The sequence below is a fragment of the Lygodium microphyllum genome, chromosome 30, assembly GCF_053477565.2.
Source record: "Lygodium microphyllum isolate KBCC chromosome 30, Lygodium_microphyllum_v1.1.10, whole genome shotgun sequence".
Lineage (NCBI taxonomy): Eukaryota > Viridiplantae > Streptophyta > Polypodiopsida > Schizaeales > Lygodiaceae > Lygodium > Lygodium microphyllum.
Genome location: NC_141164.1, coordinates 10,643,386 through 10,662,604, shown reverse-complemented (window position 1 = coordinate 10,662,604; position 19,219 = coordinate 10,643,386).

Genomic DNA, 19,219 nt, shown 5'->3' with positions numbered 1-19,219 from the left:
TAGCTAGATCAGTTAGGTGTATTAAATAAGTCGGTGTTACTTCTAGTGTGAATGGTCTTTATGTCCTTAGGTTGTATATGCACTGTGTGTGTGCTAAATGAATAATAAGAAGAATAGAGAGTGTAAGCATGTTGCTTCACTGCGTGTTGCTCTCCTTCCTGCTTCCATGAAATCTAACATGGTATCAGAGCCATGAATGGGCTCACTGGTGGAATGCACTCAAGAAGAAGACTTGAAGAGTGAACTGAAGAGCTGGAAAAAGAAGAGGACTGACTGTCATTTCCATCAATGGTCACACAGAGGTATGTACTGTGAAGCATTGGAGTCTCATTGCTTGAAGCAGGAGCTGTGGCTTGCTCAGGAGTCTTCCAAGGACTGATTGAGCACCAGTGAGTGCATTATTACTACAATAATGAGCAAGATGTGTAGCAGCACAGATCTGCCCAGCCAGCATGTTTGTGCCTGTTTTCAGGCTGAACTCCATGGCTGAGATTCAGCACATGGACTACTTACCAAGGCTCTATTGAGCATCACCAGGAGTGTGGCTTGTCTGGAGATTCACCAAAGATCCGTTGAGCATCAACAAGTGGGCAAATCTGATCTGAATATACTCTGAACAGTCTATGTGGACTGTGCCTATGAACAGGCTGCTCTCATTGGCTGAGATTCAAGGAGTATAGCACTTGTCAGGTGGCATAGAGCTTGCATGCATACCTAGGAAGGTTCTTGAAGGGTATACCTTACTATTGCTCTTGTGGGAGCTCATGTGGAAGCTGTAATAGAGGTGTACAGATCTGAATACATAGGGCTGAACTATCAGTGAACTTACAGTGACATTATACACTTGGGAAGTCTGCATTTTTGGATGCTCTTTGGCATGTACATTGAACTTGGATGTAGCACTTGATGCTTGGTAGAAGACATGTCATATTTCTTGGGTATTTTGACATAAACTTGGAGCTTGAAATGGCCTGATCTGAGAGCCTGTGATAGGCTGAAAACTGAAAAAAATTTGCAGACATAAAGCACAAATTGGTTATTTCTGAAGAACTAGTTGGCTGGGTTTGTTCCACAGGTACTTGAAGACTTGGTCTATGACTGTTGAATGCTTGAGCATTGGAAACGGAAGTAATGCAAATGGTTTATGGGTTTTTGGGACTGAAATTAATCCCTGTTGCCAGTGCATTGGCTGTTTGAAATCTGGGAATTTATTTACAATATTCATATATGCTGGTTATATACTGTTTTGAGGTTCTATGCCTATGCATGGCTTGACACATGTACTAGCAGTAATCTATGGAAGTTTGGGACATGTATGACATGTATACTACTCAGTTTTGGGCTTGAAATCACTGCTGGTCACTCACAGAATTACAATTTTCAGACTGCATATATGTACCCTGGTAATGAGGTTGCAGGAGTTCAAACCAAAGTGAATACATAGTATTTGCACTGATTGTTTTACTCACAGGTTAAGCCACTTGGTTGTGAGCTGTTTTGGAGTGTTAGTGGGCTGAAATACCCTGGTTTTTTACTGCAATTAATTGCAGAAAACTATCATAAACAGTTCCGGGCTGAAGTTGAACCGTTAAGAAGATCTTGGTTTGCAGGTAGTCAGGCAAGGTCTGCAACATGGCGAATGCTGATAGAACTGATAATGTAACCCAGATTGTGGGAGAAAAGCTTGATAGCAACAATTATGCAATATGGAAGTTCCGCATGGAGAACTTTATGATAGGCAAAGGATACTGGGACTTAGTGACAGGTGTTGAGGCTAAACCTGAAGTTCCAGATATGAATCCTATAGTTGATCAAAGACGAGCGCATCGAGCCTGGACGGAAAGAGCTCGCAGAGTGTTACATTGGCTGTCATTATGTATCTCGGATGCTATGGTGATGCAGATCATGAACTTTAAATCCCCAGCAGATGCATGGAACATATTGGTCAGATACTATGGCACAACTACGAGTGCCAGGAAGATACAACTGAAGCAAAAATTCAACAACATAGAGAGGAAGAACAGATCCATATAGGACTATGTCACGGAGATTAAAACCTTAGCAGATCAGCTCGCATCTGTTGGCTCACAGGTAGAAGATGAGGATATGGTTGCAGTGACCTTAAATGGCTTGGGTCCGGAGTACAAGTCTTTTGACACTTCAGTATCTGTGTGGGCTGAGATGCCTGATTTTAATGAGCTGGTTGCATTATTGATTCATGAAGAGGTGAAGCTTGGCTTAGCTACAGGGTCAAGCAACTCAAAGAATAAGGATGCAGTTTTTTATTCGAATCAGCGTGGTCGTGGTAGTCGTGGTAGAGGCTATGGATCTGGCAGAGGAGGCCAGCAGAATGCATCCTATAGTAATAGCAATCAACAGTCATCAAATGCAAGAGGTAGTGACAACTTTCGAGGTAGGGGGAGATCTAACTCCTGTGGCAGAGGCTCATGGCAGCAGCAGCGTCAGTCAGACAATCCAAATAAAGATAAGGATTGTCACTACTGCGGAAAGTATGGGCATATTGCAAAGGATTGTTGGAAGAAGCAGGGAAATCAGAAGGGCAAGCAGCATGGACATTATGCTACGTCCAGTCAAGTAGATGACTCTGGTGATAGACTGTTTGCCATGCAGTATGTCAAAGATAAGGCTGCTGAAAAATCATCTGATGATGTAGTATGGTATATTGATTCAGGGGCATCAAACCATATGACCCCACATGGTGATTGGTTCACTGAGATGGTTGTAGATAAGCATGGCTATGTTTGCACAGGAGATGATATGCAGCATAGCATAGAGCACAAGGGGAAAATGCCTTTGGTTGTACATGATGGCAGGAAGAAGAATCTTCATGATGTTTTGCATGTCCCTTCGATTACGAAGAACCTATTGTCTGTGGGCCAGATGACAGAGCAGAACTTGCAGATTCGCTTCAATAAGCATGGCTGCTTTATTGAAGAGTTTGGCAATGGATGCAAGTTGATCGCGAAAGGCCACAGAAATGGAAGAATGTTCACTCGATGCTACACTGCCAGAGCTGAACTCCGCTATGTTTGCCCAGGGTTCTGGCACTATCAGGGACTTAGAGATTTGGCACAAGAGAGTGGGGCATGTCAATTTGCAGAGGCTGAAGACCATGCAGAAGAAGCAGCTGGTAACAGGGTTACCTAGATTCCAATATTCAGATATTGGTCATGTATGCGAGGCTTGCCAGTTTGGTAAGCAATCACGATTGCCATTTGTCAGGCATGTAAGACAGAGTACACGACCACTGCAGTTAGTGCACTCTAATGTTTGGGGACCAGCTCATAATGCATCTATGGGGGGTTCCAGATACTATGTATCTTTCATTGATGACTACAGTTGATATACCTGGCTTTACATATTGAAAACAAAAGATGAGGTCTTTGCTATTTTTCAGAAATTTAAAGCACACGTTGAGAAGGAATTTGAATGTTACATCTCTTGCTTGAGATCTGATAGTGGTGGGGAGTATGTCTCCAATGAATTTGCTGATTTTTTGGCTGAAAATGGCATTCGTAGGCAGCTAACCTGCAGCTACACTCCGCAGCAAAACGGAATAGCTGAAAGGAAGAACAGGGTTCTGATGGAAGCTGCTAGGGCCATGATGAATGAGAAGCATTTGCCGCTTTACTATTGGGCAGAGGCTGATGTGACAGCTGCATATATTATGAACAGGACTCCCACTGCAGGCATTCATGACATGTCACCATTTGAGAGGCTCTATGGCTATAAGCCGGATGTAAGACACATGAAGGTCTTTGGATGTCTTGCTTATGTGCACATTCCAGATGAGAAAAGGAAAAAGCTCGATCCCAAAGCGCATAAGAGTGTGTTCATTGGATACTCGCAGGAGAAGAAGGCATACAAATGTTATGATCCCTCTACCAGGGAGACTTTGGTAAGCAGGGATGTCATCTTTGATGAGTTGGGCTCATGGTATATCTCACCAGTTGCAGTGCCATTGGATATGCCTTCCACTCATGTATCTACAGTTGAGTTGCAGCAGAACACTGATATGACAGGACCTAGTAGTCAGCAGACAGTATCCCCATGGACAGGGAGATTGCGACACTCATCGTCCACTGACACTGGTATGTCAGTGAGGGGGAGATATTATGATGTCTTGGATAGCAAAGGAAAAGAGAAAGCTACTAAGGATGGTATGACGCCACCTTGTAGAATGACTTCTGGATATGAGTCTGCTGATATGTTAGACAGTGAACTTGGCATTCCGACTGTCTATACGCCTGGTATGAGGCAGAACAGGTATATTCCGCCTCATGAGAGAGGGGAATCGAGTAGTGCACCACAGCCTAGACGATCATAGAGGGTCAGATACCCTGTTGACAGGTTGACGTACTCTGGTTATTCTGCAAAGCATTATGCATACATGACAAAAGTGATGGAGATCAAAGAACCAGGTACTTATGCTGAAGCAGCAAAGGATGAAAATTGGTGCATGGCTATGGACGAAGACATGAAAGCCTTGGCTGAAAATCAGACTTGGGATTTGGTACCACTGCCTGAAGGGAAAAAGCCAGTTGGCTGCAAATGGGTTTATAAAATCAAATGTAAGTCTGATGGCAGTGTGGAAAGGTACAAAGCAAGGCTGGTCGCTAAAGGATATGCTCAGCAGTATGGCTTGGATTATGATGAAACATTCAGCCCGGTTGCAAAAATGGTAACCATACGAACTGTTATTGCCTTGGCTGCTAAAAAAGGCTGGAAATTGCAGCAGATGGATGTTAAGAATACATTCCTCAATGGTGATTTAGTAGAGGATGTATACATGATTCAGCCGGAAGCGTATGAGCACCCTCTTTTTCAGCATTATGTGTGCAGGCTGAAAAAGGCACTGTATGGGCTGAAGCAGGCTCCGAGAGCCTGGCATGCTAGGATCAATAGTTACTTGCAGAGTCTTGGATTTGTTGTTGGTAGGGCTGATCACAGCCTGTTTACAAAGAAGACTGACAGTGGCTTGGTAGTGCTGGTCATATATGTTGATGACCTGATAATCACTGGAGATGATGACATGGGAATTCAACATGCTATGAAGATGCTGAAATCTGAATTTGACATGAAAGATCTGGGAGATCTGAAGTATTTCTTGGGTATTGAGGTTGTACCAGCTGAAAATGGCTTATGGCTGATGCAGAAGCACTATGCCATGGAAATGCTTAAGAAGTATGGCATGGCTGAATGCAAACCACTGGATACACCTCTGGACCAGAATGTAAAGCTAGACATGAACACTGGGGCTGAAGTAGAAGATGTGACTATGTACAGGCAGATGGTCGGCAGTATGATTTACTTGACCATCACTAGGCCTGACTTGAGCTATGCAGTAGGGCTAATAAGCCAGTTTATGCAGAAGCCGAGAAAGCCGCACTTGGATGCAGTTAGACGCATCATGAGGTATGTTAAGTCCACTGTAGACTATGGGCTGTTCTATGTCAGAGATAAGCCCTTGACACTGATTGGATACACAGATGCAGATTGGGCAGGATGCTCAACTGGCAGACGATCTACGAGTGGCTATGCCTTTGGCTTTGGTAGTGGCATGATCAGTTGGAGTAGCAAGAAGCAGCCTACGGTTGCTTTATCTAGTACTGAGGTAGAGTACAGGGGGGCTGCATTGGCAGCATGTGAGATTGCTTGGCTGCTCAAGCTTATGGCTGACTTGGATATTCAGGTTGATGCTCCAGTGAAACTGTTATGTGATAATCTGAGTAGTGTACTCCTGGCTATGAATCCAGTCTATCATGCCACGACGAAACACATAGAGGTACACTACCATTTCATCAGAGAGATGGTTCTTGTAGGACGAGTTGATCTTATGCATGTGAAGACTGATGAACAGGTAGCAGATATCTTTACCAAGTCCTTGGGTAAAGATAAGTTTTGTGGTTTTAGACAGCTGCTTGGAGTACATATGATGTCTTGAGCTTGAGGGGGAGTGTTAGAATATCAAGCTCGTACATGTGTGTTTGACTGACATGAGCTGGACACAGCTAGTCTAGCTAGATCAGCTAGGTGTATTAAATAAGTCGGTGTTACTTCTAGTGTGAATGGTCTTTATGACCTTAGGTTGTATATGCACTGTGTGTGTGCTAAATGAATAATAAGAAGAATAGAGAGTGTAAGCATGTTGCTTCACTCTGTGTTGCTCTCCTTCCTGCTTCCATGGAATCTAACAAGGATGAACGCTCGCGTCACTCGATTGTTTGTCGATGAAGTTCGCGTCGTCAGTTGTTGAAGAGGCGTACCCAGGGAGGTATCCAGTAAATCAAACGTTGTGTTGGATAAGAACATGACGTCTGCTAGAGGACAGTTAGACATTCTGCAGAAAGACCCAGGACATAGCGTATCAAGGGAGGCAGCTTCGGAACTGGATCCTGGGGATTTCAATTGATGAATCCACTTTCTGGACTGCTGGGTGTTGCCACCTTTTCCACAGCCAGCTCCTCGCCCAATGGTGTTGGCCACCTTTTCTTGGAGCGAGGCCTGCTATGATAGGGAATTTCTTCCTTTTCTCCCATAATAGATTTTTATTTCTTGTTTTTTTTTGTCTTTTTTTCTTGTTTTCCCCTATTCCTGAGGGTGTCTCCACCTTTTCTCGAGGAATAGGTCGGCATGACAGGGACCTAAGTCATTTTCTCCCATGACCGATATGTATATATATTTTTTCTTTTTTCTTTTTTCTTTTGTTTCAAATTAAGCAAGGGAATGGTAGAAATACCACTTGTCAGAACCCACCTCGCCACTGCCACTGGTGGAAAATAGAGGATAAGAGATCAGGGCTGGAAGGTAGGGTTGAGGGGACAGAGGGTTGTGTCCACCTCATCACGAATGGCTAAAGAATGGCTATCAGAAGTAGCATCATAAAAGTGATAGTGCCACGTCAACGAGGGAAAGGATCAGGTGACCGTGATTGTCAAGATCCCCAAGGAGGGAAGTACTTCTTCAGGCGATATCCATTGATCAGGAAGGGATCATCAGAGGCATCAACAGTCTGCACTTGGACAGAGCCATTAGGGTTAACAGCAAGTACCTTATATGGGCCCATCCACCATTGTTGAAGCTTGCCAGGAAACTTGCCAAATCGTGAATCATAGGCTAGGACCAAATCACCTTCCTTGAACTCCTTATGCTTGATGAAGCTATCATGGTAAGCCTTGCGTCGAGCTTGTGTGGCTTCCATGCACTGTAGAGCCATCCTGCAAGTTTCGTCCAAACATTCCAGGTGCAGGAGAGGGTGTTGCAGTGAATCATCATCCCCCAAACGTTCTTTGATAGCCACTCTCAAAGAGGGCAATTCTAGTTCAACAGAGAAAACAACTTCTGTATCATACACCAGCTGACTGTCCTGTTGCTGCTTTATGGGAGGTTTTGTACGCCCAAAGGGCCTCTGTAAGTTGATCATCCCAGTCATGACGATGTGCGGCAATTGTTCTTGTTAGAATTGAGCAGAGGATGCGATTCATGACTTCGACCTGGCCGTTGGCTCTGGGGTAATAAGGAGTGGACTTGCGATGGCGGATCTTATACAACTCTATCAACTCTTCCATGACTTTATTAATGAAATGAGTGCCTCTATCACTTACCAGCTCTAGGGGACTGCCAAAACGGGTGATGATATTCTCGTACATGAACAGGGCCATGCTGTTACCATCGTCCCGCTTTAGGGCTTTAGCTTCACACCACTTTGTGACATAATCCGTACATACAAGGATGTATCTGTTATGTTTCCTTCTGGTGGGAGGATAGATCAAGCCTACGAAGTCGATGCCCCACTTCTCGAAAGGCTTCAAAGGAAGGATAGGTTGCAGTGGCATGGCACTTGTCTTCATGGGTTTCTCCATTCTCTGACAAGCATCACATCTTTTACAGTAATCGTAAGCATCCTTGTGAATGGTAGGCCACCAGTATCCAGGGAGCAGAGCTTCTCCTACAAAGTGGCCTCCACATGGCTCGTCATGGCAAGCCTTCAAAACAATCCCAAACTCATCTCCTGCAATACATCTTCTGAGTACTTCATCTTTGCCTTTCTTGTACAGTGCGCCGCCTAGCAGGGTGTAGTGGGCTGATTCTAGCATAAGCTTCTTCCTTTCCCGACTAGAAATGCCAGGAGGGTGTTGTTGGGTTGCCAACAGATTGGCAATGTCTGCATACCAGGGGGTTACAGTTTCTACTAAGAATAGGGAAGCATCAGGGAGGTCTGGATCATCCTGCTCCTCATCTACAGTTTGTGGGATACGCGACAGATGATCAGCCAGAAAATGGAAACGACCAGGTTTGGTAATTACCTCAAAGTCAAACTCCTGAAATAGAAGGAGCCATCTCATCATTCATCCTTTCATATCTGCTTTGTTCATCAGGAAGGATAAGGCCTCGTGATCCACATAAAATTTAAAGTGGGTAGACAGGAGATAGTGGCGGAACTTCTCTAGGGCAAACACCATTGCCAAGCACTTAAGCTCTGTCCACTGTGTAGTTTTGTTCCCTATCAGTGACTTTTCGGCTTGTGTAATAGATGGGTTGATCTATCTTCGAGGAGCCCTTCTGGCAGAGAACAACGCCTAAGCCTTCAATTGATGCATCAGTGTGTACATGGAACTCTTTCGTCCAATTAGGAGGTTGCAAAATGGGTGCCTCAATCAGACACTACTTCAGAGTGTTGAAGGCTTTGTCACATTCTTCTGTCCAAATAAACTCTGCATCTTTCCATAGAACCTTGTGCAAGGAGGTTGCCTTTGTTGCAAAATGAGCTATGAACCTTCTGTAGTAACCCACGTGGCCTAGGAATCCCCTCAACTGTTTGAGGTTGGTGGGTGTTGTCAGAGCTGCAATCTTTTCGATCTTTGCTGGGTCTGTTGATATCCCTTGTGCTGAGACAATGTGGCCCAACAGAACTCCAGAAGAGACCCCAAAGATGAATTTGTCGGGGTTGAGGGAAATCCCATACTCCCGCCATCGGTCAAAACATTGTTCCAGGTGTCCCCAGTGTTCCCGGATCAAACTATAGACACAGAAGTCATCCAAATATACCTCAATAAAGTCTGTAGATGATTTTGGAATGCGGCCATCATGACTTGCTGGAAAGTAGCAGGGGCATTGCAGAGTCCAAATGGCATCACTCGGTAAGCATAGGTCCCCCATTCTGTGGTGAAGGTTGTTTTGGATTGGTCCTCTTCTGCGATTTGGACTTGGTTGTATCCACTGAATCCATCCAGAAGGAAATAAAGCTCATGTCCTGCCACTGTGTCCAACAGTTGGTCTGTGAAAGGAATCGGAAAGTGATCCTTCTTCGTCTTGGAATTGATCTTGCGGAAGTCAACACATATTTGAAGCTTGCCATTCTTCTTGGGTACCACCACTATGGGTGAAACCCATTCACTATTTGCCACTGGATAGATGAACTCAGCTTCCAGAAGCTTCAGCAGCTCTGCTTTCACCAAGGTGGAATAATTCGGGTTCATTCGCCTCTGTTGTTTCCGTACTGGCTTGGCATCAGGCTCCAAGTCAATATGATGCTGACATATTGTGGGATCAATCCCCTTTAAGTCTTTGTAGGACCATGCAAACACATCCAAATTCTCTTTCAACAAGTTGTACAAAGTTGAAACTTCTCTTCTGGGAGGTTGCTACCCACCTTCAAGTGGCGTTCAGCGCCATCTGCATCCACAAAAGTTAACTGCCTTTCACCTTCTACTTCACGGATGAAGGTCCCACGGACTGCTTCTGGGTACAGATCCGACTCCTTCAAGGGGTGGTGTCCTCATCCGATGTTCCACTAGAACCAACTTCTTCTCTTGGTGGAGACTTAGGTTGTCTCTTGAGATGTTGGAATGGGATTAGAGCTGTTTCAGGTTTGGTTTCAAGATTAGTTACCTCTTGGCTTGAAGACTCATCTTCTAATGACACGTCCAGGAACGTCACATAATAGGGACCCTCTGATGCCTGTTGGAATCGTGAGACTGGTGCTTGTTGGCACAGTGCATCATCATCATCTTTTCTTGGCAAAGGTGGGTGAGGGCGGCATGAGCCACTGCTGAAAGTCGGCTTGGTCTTCTTTAACCATTTCTTATAAAGATTTTGCATATGAGAAGATCCATTTGCCAGACCAAATGGTACCATCACCATTCTGTCCCACAGCATGAGCTTGTCTGCTTCTGAGGCTTATGGAACTTCTTCTTCATATGTATCCTCTTCGGGTGGGATAGACTCTTCCATCTTGCTTTCATAACCTTCTTCTTCCATATCATCTCCCTCCTCTTCTGTCTCTGTCTCTGTCTCTGTCTCTGTAGGAGCTCTATAAGAGAAGAACAGGTTCTTTGTTTCATCTGTTGCCTCTGTCTCTGGCTCTGCTATGGCTATGTAACAGGGAGAGCAATACATCCATGCTTCTATCTCACTGTCAGAAGTGATTTCGGAAATCATTCTTGGTTCAGGCAGGAAGTATTCACCCATTGATAATGGCTTTGCATCTTTTGGGAGTTGGCTTATAGTATCCACTGTTAAAGAATGTGCCACTGTTTTCTTGGGAAGGATCTATTTGACAGCATCTTTGTCTGCTGATGTTCCATCTATAGCCTCATTAGGGGAGTCAGAAGATAATTCCAAGGAGGTGGATCCATGTTCTTTTTGAGCACCATATAGCTTCAGCACCACTTTATTAGGTCCTCTACCCAAGGTCAAGGTTCCTTTGAACCAATCCGTCCTTGCTCTGGCTTCAAAAAGCCATGGTCTGCCCAGTAACAGAGGGTAGGATGTACCATAAGAGTTTGGCTTCACCACCAGATAGGTTAGCCAATAATCTTTTCCGGCTACTATAGTCTTCACATATGGGAGAATGCCCAAAGGCTTGATTCTGCTTTGATCCGCTAGTCTGATGAGCCATTGGGTTGGTTGCACACCTTGTAGGCCTAGATCCTTCATTGTCACATCCGTCATAATGTTCACTGATGAGCCACCATCAATCAGTGCATTTGCAATGAAGCAGCATTCTATCCACACGCCAGTCTCTGGGGTACCATGATCTAGGAAGGCGTTAGCTACATCCACTTATTTTGCAAGCTCTGGAGCTTTGTTGGACTTTGTTGCTGTTGAGGGAGCAATCCTTAAGCCATGTCTTCTTGTTAGTATACTTTTGAACCTTTTTCGGCAACTCGGAGACAACATCAACAATTGTCGGAATGTGAGGTTTGGTTTAAAGGTATCTAGATCTCTGACTAGATCGTATTCCTTAATAGGATCCACTAGCTTCTCTAACCGGTTAGGGAATGGGGCAACACCCATTTTCATTTTCCTTTGTTCTCAACAGGGGCATCGTGGGGACTTCTTCTCCCACTTGTGGCACCTCCTCCTCTTCTATCTCCTGGACCTCTGGTCCTGTCTCTGGAACTGTCTCTGTGACTCTCTATGGCATTGTGGTGCTCTGTACGGCACTGTCAGGCTTTGTTCTGTTCTGTTCTTCTAGTGGAAGATTGAACTTCACTGTTCTGGCACGAGGATTATTTTCTTTCTGGATAGGTGGTTCCTTCTTCTTTGCACGCGTGATGGCAGCAACTTCCAATTCCACTAAATTGGAGGTAGGCTCTTGGGCCTTGGTCGGGGGACTATCAGTAGCACTGTTTTTCACTGGGGCTGGGCTTGGACAGTCTTTTATAGTGTGGCCTCCTTTGCATCGACTGCATAAGGGCTTGTAATCCACTGACCTTCTAGGGTTTGGACAATTTGGTGAAATGTGTCCCTTTTCTCCGCATCTGTAACACTCCACTTCTGATCTCTGACCCTGTCTTCCTCTATAACTTTGGGATGGAAATCTTCTAGGTCTGAAATTAGGACCAAACTCTCTAGGCTTGGGTCCAATATCCTGTGTTGTCATTTTGGATTCCAGCAAGTTGAATCTTGCATCTTCTTTCTTCCTTCACCTATCATGCATCTCCTTCAGAGAGCAAATATCCTCTGTATGGTTCTTCCACAAACAATAGGAACAGAAAGCTCCAAGGACCGTTGGCTTTCGTGTACATTCAGTGGCTAAATGGCCTGCTTGATGACACTTACCACACCAAGTATTTGACCGCATCACATCTCTTCTTGCTCCTACAACGTTGGATATGATGGCAGTATTCACTTTCAGCGTCTGTAGCTACCCTGTAATCACATCCATAAACTCCTTTTTGATATTTGCAACTGAGTTGGATAAATAATCCTTCAAGATTTCTCCTCTTGAGGTACTGGTAGTAGGGTTTTGAGGAGTCTTTGTAATCATTGCATAAACAGGTTGGGCTGGCATAGAGGGGTCTTTGTTCTGATTCTTATTCAGAGCTCCTATTTGAACTGTTGGCTGTTGGCTCCAGTTGGTAGGGTTCCACTATTGCTGCTGATTTGGCATTGGGAAAATTGGTTGGGACCATTGGTGTTGTGGTTGAACCATCATTTGAGGCATGGATTGTGGCCACTGTGGATTTGGTGCACTGTACTATGATGCTGGGGGCATCTGTTGGTAGGGGTAGGGGATAGTCCCTGGGATTGCATTCGGTGGGTACATCATTCCTGGCATCAGAAGAGGTAGGACTCCTCTTCCTGGATTCATCGCCAATCTAGCTTCCACTTCATCGTACAGTCTTGCACCTTCTGTTGCAGCTTGCAGTGTGGCTGGTCTTTGCAACTCCACAAACTTACGGACTTCTGGTTGTAATCCTCTGAGAAACACCCCCTTCTGAATGCCATCATCTAGATTATGGTTAGTCCATCTCTTCAGGATGGATTCCATTCGTGAGACATAAGCTTCTACTCTTTCTCGAGAGGATTGACTTAGGTTCATAAATTCCTCTCGCATCCGCTCTTCAAAACCTTCACGCCTGAATTTAGTGAGGAAGGCCAACTTCAGGTCGTCCCATGTGCCAAAAGTTCTTGTTGCTTGTCTCTCATACCACTGAAACGCCGCGCCCTTGAAAATGGCGAGGAATATTGCTAGCCAATGTTCAGGGGTTCTGGAATTGTTAGCCACACATGCTACCATAAACTCTATTACATGAAGTTCAAGGTCTTCATTGTACTCTCCCTTAAAAACTGTCAACGGGACTACATTCGCTGGCCTGTCATCAATATTTCCAAGACGGATCTGGCTTGGAAGTGGACCTCCAGCATAGGAGGAGGAAGGGCTTGATGTGCCATTGGGACTTCTGTAAAGAGTTCCGCAAGGGCATCAAAGGCGGCTTCTCCTGCGAGCTCGTTCTCGGCTTTGATTCTTGCCTTCTCTCTTCTCACGTACCTCTGGACTCGTTCTAACGCTTGCCTCTTTATTGCGTCATTCATTAGGGGGTTGGCTCCACTATTTGTTAGTGCTCCACAGAGGGATAACAGAAGTCTTCAGTCTCTGGAGGACTCTCTTGCCAACATTTCTTCTACTTCTTCCTTTTCAACGTCTTTGAATTCTACTTTCATGCCACTGTACAGAGGAAGGTATTCGGTTCTGAAGGTGTCAAAATGCATATGTCTAAGCATTGTGGTGGTGCCATCATCATAGTAATGCCAGCTTCTGATGGTTTCAACAGTGTATGTTGTGAAAAACACTCTGTCTACCAACTTCCAGTGGGTTGCCAATTGAACAAACAGAAGATTGTCAGAACACCAAGCATCCCATGTATCTTGCTGTTGAGCATCCACGAACAAATTCCAACTCTTTTCCTTCTTGTCTTTGTGAACCTCCACAGACCAAGACTCCTGAAGCCAAATCTTCCATGTATGGTCATTCTCTCTGTTTCTGCTCTTTAGTTTGTTCCCAAACAGTTTGCCACCAAGATGCAAGTTTTTGCTCTTTAGTTTGTTCCCAAACAGTTTGCCACCAAGCGTGGGTTTTCTGTCGTTAGATAGAGCGCTGGAGGATGTTGTGGAAGGAGAGCCTCGATGACGAGGGAGAGGTAGGCGAAGTGGTTGCTGTTGGTGGGATTCAGAATCAGAAACGGAAAAGTAGATTGTTGAAGCAGGGAGGAGGCAACGATTGGAAAGTCGAATGATGGCCTTGGAGGATGCGAGGAAGGAGAAAGAAGAGAGACTTTGACATAGCGCCATTCTATCGAAAAGATAATGAATTTTTTAAAAAATGTTTTTAAGCAACAAGAAACACGAACATAATAGCCATCTTCTTCTCCATCTTCTCATGGAAAAAGCCCTTTTCTTCTCTAATCTAGACAGCCCATCTGTCCTTTTTGAGGATGCAACCAAAATGTTGATGCTATGCTGTCCATCATCTCCTTCTCTTTCTTTCGTGTTTCTTGCAAGCTCCATAGCCATCTCTTTCCCGGCCAGTGCACCAAATGAAGAGCACCCTGCCACGGCACAAATAGAACCACGAACCGGCTAGGTAGAGGCTGCAAATACATTGCTGGACATGAAAACCTGCAAGAAAACTCTCCTTCTCACCAAGAACGATGCTCTCCAAACACACAAGAGATAGGCACACAAGAAATTGGATAATTCTTCCATCCTCACCCTCTTCCTCTTCCTCACTCTCCATTAGAAATGAGCATGAAGCACAAGAGAGGGAAAACAAGAACAAGAAGGATGAGAGTTGTGCCAAAATGAGAGAGGGAGAAATGAACCGTGACAAGAGAAGATAAAGGAAGAGAGAGGGTGTAACCACCTCAACCTCCCACCTCCCCAAATCCCACGGCTGCAACCACCTCCTTTTCCTTTCTTGAATTATAAAATTCAAATTTGCATACATTGGCTAAGGTCTAAGGACCTTTCAATTTTTGGAATGAGACAAAAGGATTTGACCGTGGAATATTTTATAGTGTGTCTCTTTTGGACTACACATTTTACATTGCTTCATATTTGAATTTTTAACAAAGAGGCACAATTGCAATGAGTCATTTTACAAAAAGGTGTTTCCATGTTTAGCACATTTTGGTGCCTATTTTTGCACTGATTTCCTGGTTATCATTTCCTCCCACGCTTAAGTGTGAAGCATCCCCGCGAACAAACTTGAAGAAGAACCACAATCAGCACTTGGAAAAATCTTCATCTTCATCTTCGGTCTTCATTTTCTTATTGGATCTTTGAAATTCCATTGGATAAGAAGGGGAATAACACAAAAAATAGAAATCACAACTAGGACGTTGAAGCCTAGGGTTAAAGGCATGCCAAATAAAACTTCAAGCAAATACTCAAAAGATAGGGATTTTCAGCAATTTGTGCACAAGAGCAACATCACACTTAAGTTAGAATGAAAGATAACCACACTATAAAGCTCATGAAAAACCCGAAAAAGATATCACATATAAGCATACCCTCACTAAGAATATCACAATGGAGTTCTCCCACCCGATAGTTTTGAAAAGGGAAAAGAGGTAGGTTTTATTGAGAATAAAACTAAAAATTAGGAAAGCAATCTCTTCTGTGATGAAGATGAAAATTCTCGATAGAGAAGAAAGAAACACAAGGAAGAGGGAAACCATCCATATGAACAAGCATTATATAAGTGATTTATGTTAATGTTCATTCTTTTGAATAGATAATTGAAGATAAGTTTAAAGAGATGGCTCAAGTCGTGATGCCACGTGGAGGAATGTCAAGGAATGAGATAAGGCACGTGAGGGAGGATTAATCGAATTTGACACAGATGCTACGCAGATTTTGACGATGTCATCAAGGGATGCGATGGAAGAAGAAAGGTATGCTGAGATGGCGCAGTTGTTGACGAGGAGGCGAGGTGTTCTCGAGAGAGAGCGTGGTTCTCGAGAGAGAGCGTGGGTTTTCTGTCGTTAGATAGAGCGCTGGAGGATGTTGTGGAAGGAGAGCCTCGATGACCAGGGAGAGGTAGGCGAAGTGGTTGCTGTTGGTGGGATTCAGAATCAGAAACGCAAAAGTAGATTGTTGAAGCAGGGAGGAGGCAACGATTGGAAAGTCGAATGATGGCCTTGGAGGATGCGAGGAAGGAGAAAGAAGAGAGACTTTGACATAGCGCCATTCTATCGAAAAGATAATGAATTTTTTAAAAAATGTTTTTAAGCAACAAGAAACACGAACATAATAGCCATCTTCTTCTCCATCTTCTCATGGAAAAAGCCCTTTTCTTCTCGAATCTAGACAGCCCATCTGTCCTTTTTGAGGATGCAACCAAAATGTTGATGCTATGCTGTCCATCATCTCCTTCTCTTTCTTTCGTGTTTCTTGCAAGCTCCATAGCCATCTCTTTCCCGGCCAGTGCACCAAATGAAGAGCACCCTGCCACGGCACAAATAGAACCACGAACCGGCTAGGTAGAGGCTGCAAATACATTGCTGGACATGAAAACCTGCAAGAAAACTCTCCTTCTCACCAAGACCGATGCTCTCCAAACACACAAGAGATAGGCACACAAGAAATTGGATAATTCTTCCATCCTCACCCTCTTCCTCTTCCTCACTCTCCATTAGAAATGAGCATGAAGCACAAGAGAGGGAAAACAAGAACAAGAAGGATGAGAGTTGTGCCAAAATGAGAGAGGGAGAAATGAACCGTGACAAGAGAAGATAAAGGAAGAGAGAGGGTGTAACCACCTCAACCTCCCACCTCCCCAAATCCCACGGCTGCAACCACCTCCTTTTCCTTTCTTGAATTATAAAATTCAAATTTGCATACATTGGCTAAGGTCTAAGGACCTTTCAATTTTTGGAATGAGACAAAAGGATTTGACCGTGGAATATTTTATAGTGTGTCTCTTTTGGACTACACATTTTACATTGCTTCATATTTGAATTTTTAACAAAGAGGCACAATTGCAATGAGTCATTTTACAAAAAGGTGTTTCCATGTTTAGCACATTTTGGTGCCTATTTTTGCACTGATTTCCTGGTTATCATTTCCTCCCACGCTTAAGTGTGAAGCATCCCCGCGAACAAACTTGAAGAAGAACCACAATCAGCACTTGGAAAAATCTTCATCTTCATCTTCGGTCTTCATTTTCTTATTGGATCTTTGAAATTCCATTGGATAAGAAGGGGAATAACACAAAAAATAGAAATCACAACTAGGACGTTGAAGCCTAGGGTTAAAGGCATGCCAAATAAAACTTCAAGCAAATACTCAAAAGATAGGGATTTTCAGCAATTTGTGCACAAGAGCAACATCACACTTAAGTTAGAATGAAAGATAACCACACTATAAAGCTCATGAAAAACCCGAAAAAGATATCACATATAAGCATACCCTCACTAAGAATATCACAATGGAGTTCTCCCACCCGATAGTTTTGAAAAGGGAAAAGAGGTAGGTTTTATTGAGAATAAAACTAAAAATTAGGAAAGCAATCTCTTCTGTGATGAAGATGAAAATTCTCGATAGAGAAGAAAGAAACACAAGGAAGAGGGAAACCATCCATATGAACAAGCATTATATAAGTGATTTATGTTAATGTTCATTCTTTTGAATAGATAATTGAAGATAAGTTTAAAGAGATGGCTCAAGTCGTGATGCCACGTGGAGGAATGTCAAGGAATGAGATAAGGCACGTGAGGGAGGATTAATCGAATTTGACACAGATGCTACGCAGATTTTGACGATGTCATCAAGGGATGCGATGGAAGAAGAAAGGTATGCTGAGATGGCGCAGTTGTTGACGAGGAGGCGAGGTGTTCTCGAGAGAGAGCGTGGTTCTCGAGAGAGAGCGTGGGTTTTCTGTCGTTAGATAGAGCGCTGGAGGATGTTGTGGAAGGAGAGCCTCGATGACCAGGGAGAGGTAGGCGAAGTGGTTGCTGTTGGTGGGATTCAGAATCAGAAACGCAAAAGTAGATTGTTGAAGCAGGGAGGAGGCAACGATTGGAAAGTCGAATGATGGCCTTGGAGGATGCGAGGAAGGAGAAAGAAGAGAGACTTTGACATAGCGCCATTCTATCGAAAAGATAATGAATTTTTTAAAAAATGTTTTTAAGCAACAAGAAACACGAACATAATAGCCATCTTCTTCTCCATCTTCTCATGGAAAAAGCCCTTTTCTTCTCTAATCTAGACAGCCCATCTGTCCTTTTTGAGGATGCAACCAAAATGTTGATGCTATGCTGTCCATCATCTCCTTCTCTTTCTTTCGTGTTTCTTGCAAGCTCCATAGCCATCTCTTTCCCGGCCAGTGCACCAAATGAAGAGCACCCTGCCACGGCACAAATAGAACCACGAACCGGCTAGGTAGAGGCTGCAAATACATTGCTGGACATGAAAACCTGCAAGAAAACTCTCCTTCTCACCAAGACCGATGCTCTCCAAACACACAAGAGATAGGCACACAAGAAATTGGATAATTCTTCCATCCTCACCCTCTTCCTCTTCCTCACTCTCCATTAGAAATGAGCATGAAGCACAAGAGAGGGAAAACAAGAACAAGAAGGATGAGAGTTGTGCCAAAATGAGAGAGGGAGAAATGAACCGTGACAAGAGAAGATAAAGGAAGAGAGAGGGTGTAACCACCTCAACCTCCCACCTCCCCAAATCCCACGGCTGCAACCACCTCCTTTTCCTTTCTTGAATTATAAAATTCAAATTTGCATACATTGGCTAAGGTCTAAGGACCTTTCAATTTTTGGAATGAGACAAAAGGATTTGACCGTGGAATATTTTATAGTGTGTCTCTTTTGGACTACACATTTTACATTGCTTCATATTTGAATTTTTAACAAAGAGGCACAATTGCAATGAGTCATTTTACAAAAAGGTGTTTCCATGTTTAGCACATTTTGGTGCCTATTTTTGCACTGATTTCCTGGTTATCATTTCCTCCCACGCTTAAGTGTGAAGCATCCCCGCGAACAAACTTGAAGAAGAACCACAATCAGCACTTGGAAAAATCTTCATCTTCATCTTCGGTCTTCATTTTCTTATTGGATCTTTGAAATTCCATTGGATAAGAAGGGGAATAACACAAAAAATAGAAATCACAACTAGGACGTTGAAGCCTAGGGTTAAAGGCATGCCAAATAAAACTTCAAGCAAATACTCAAAAGATAGGGATTTTCAGCAATTTGTGCACAAGAGCAACATCACACTTAAGTTAGAATGAAAGATAACCACACTATAAAGCTCATGAAAAACCCGAAAAAGATATCACATATAAGCATACCCTCACTAAGAATATCACAATGGAGTTCTCCCACCCGATAGTTTTGAAAAGGGAAAAGAGGTAGGTTTTATTGAGAATAAAACTAAAAATTAGGAAAGC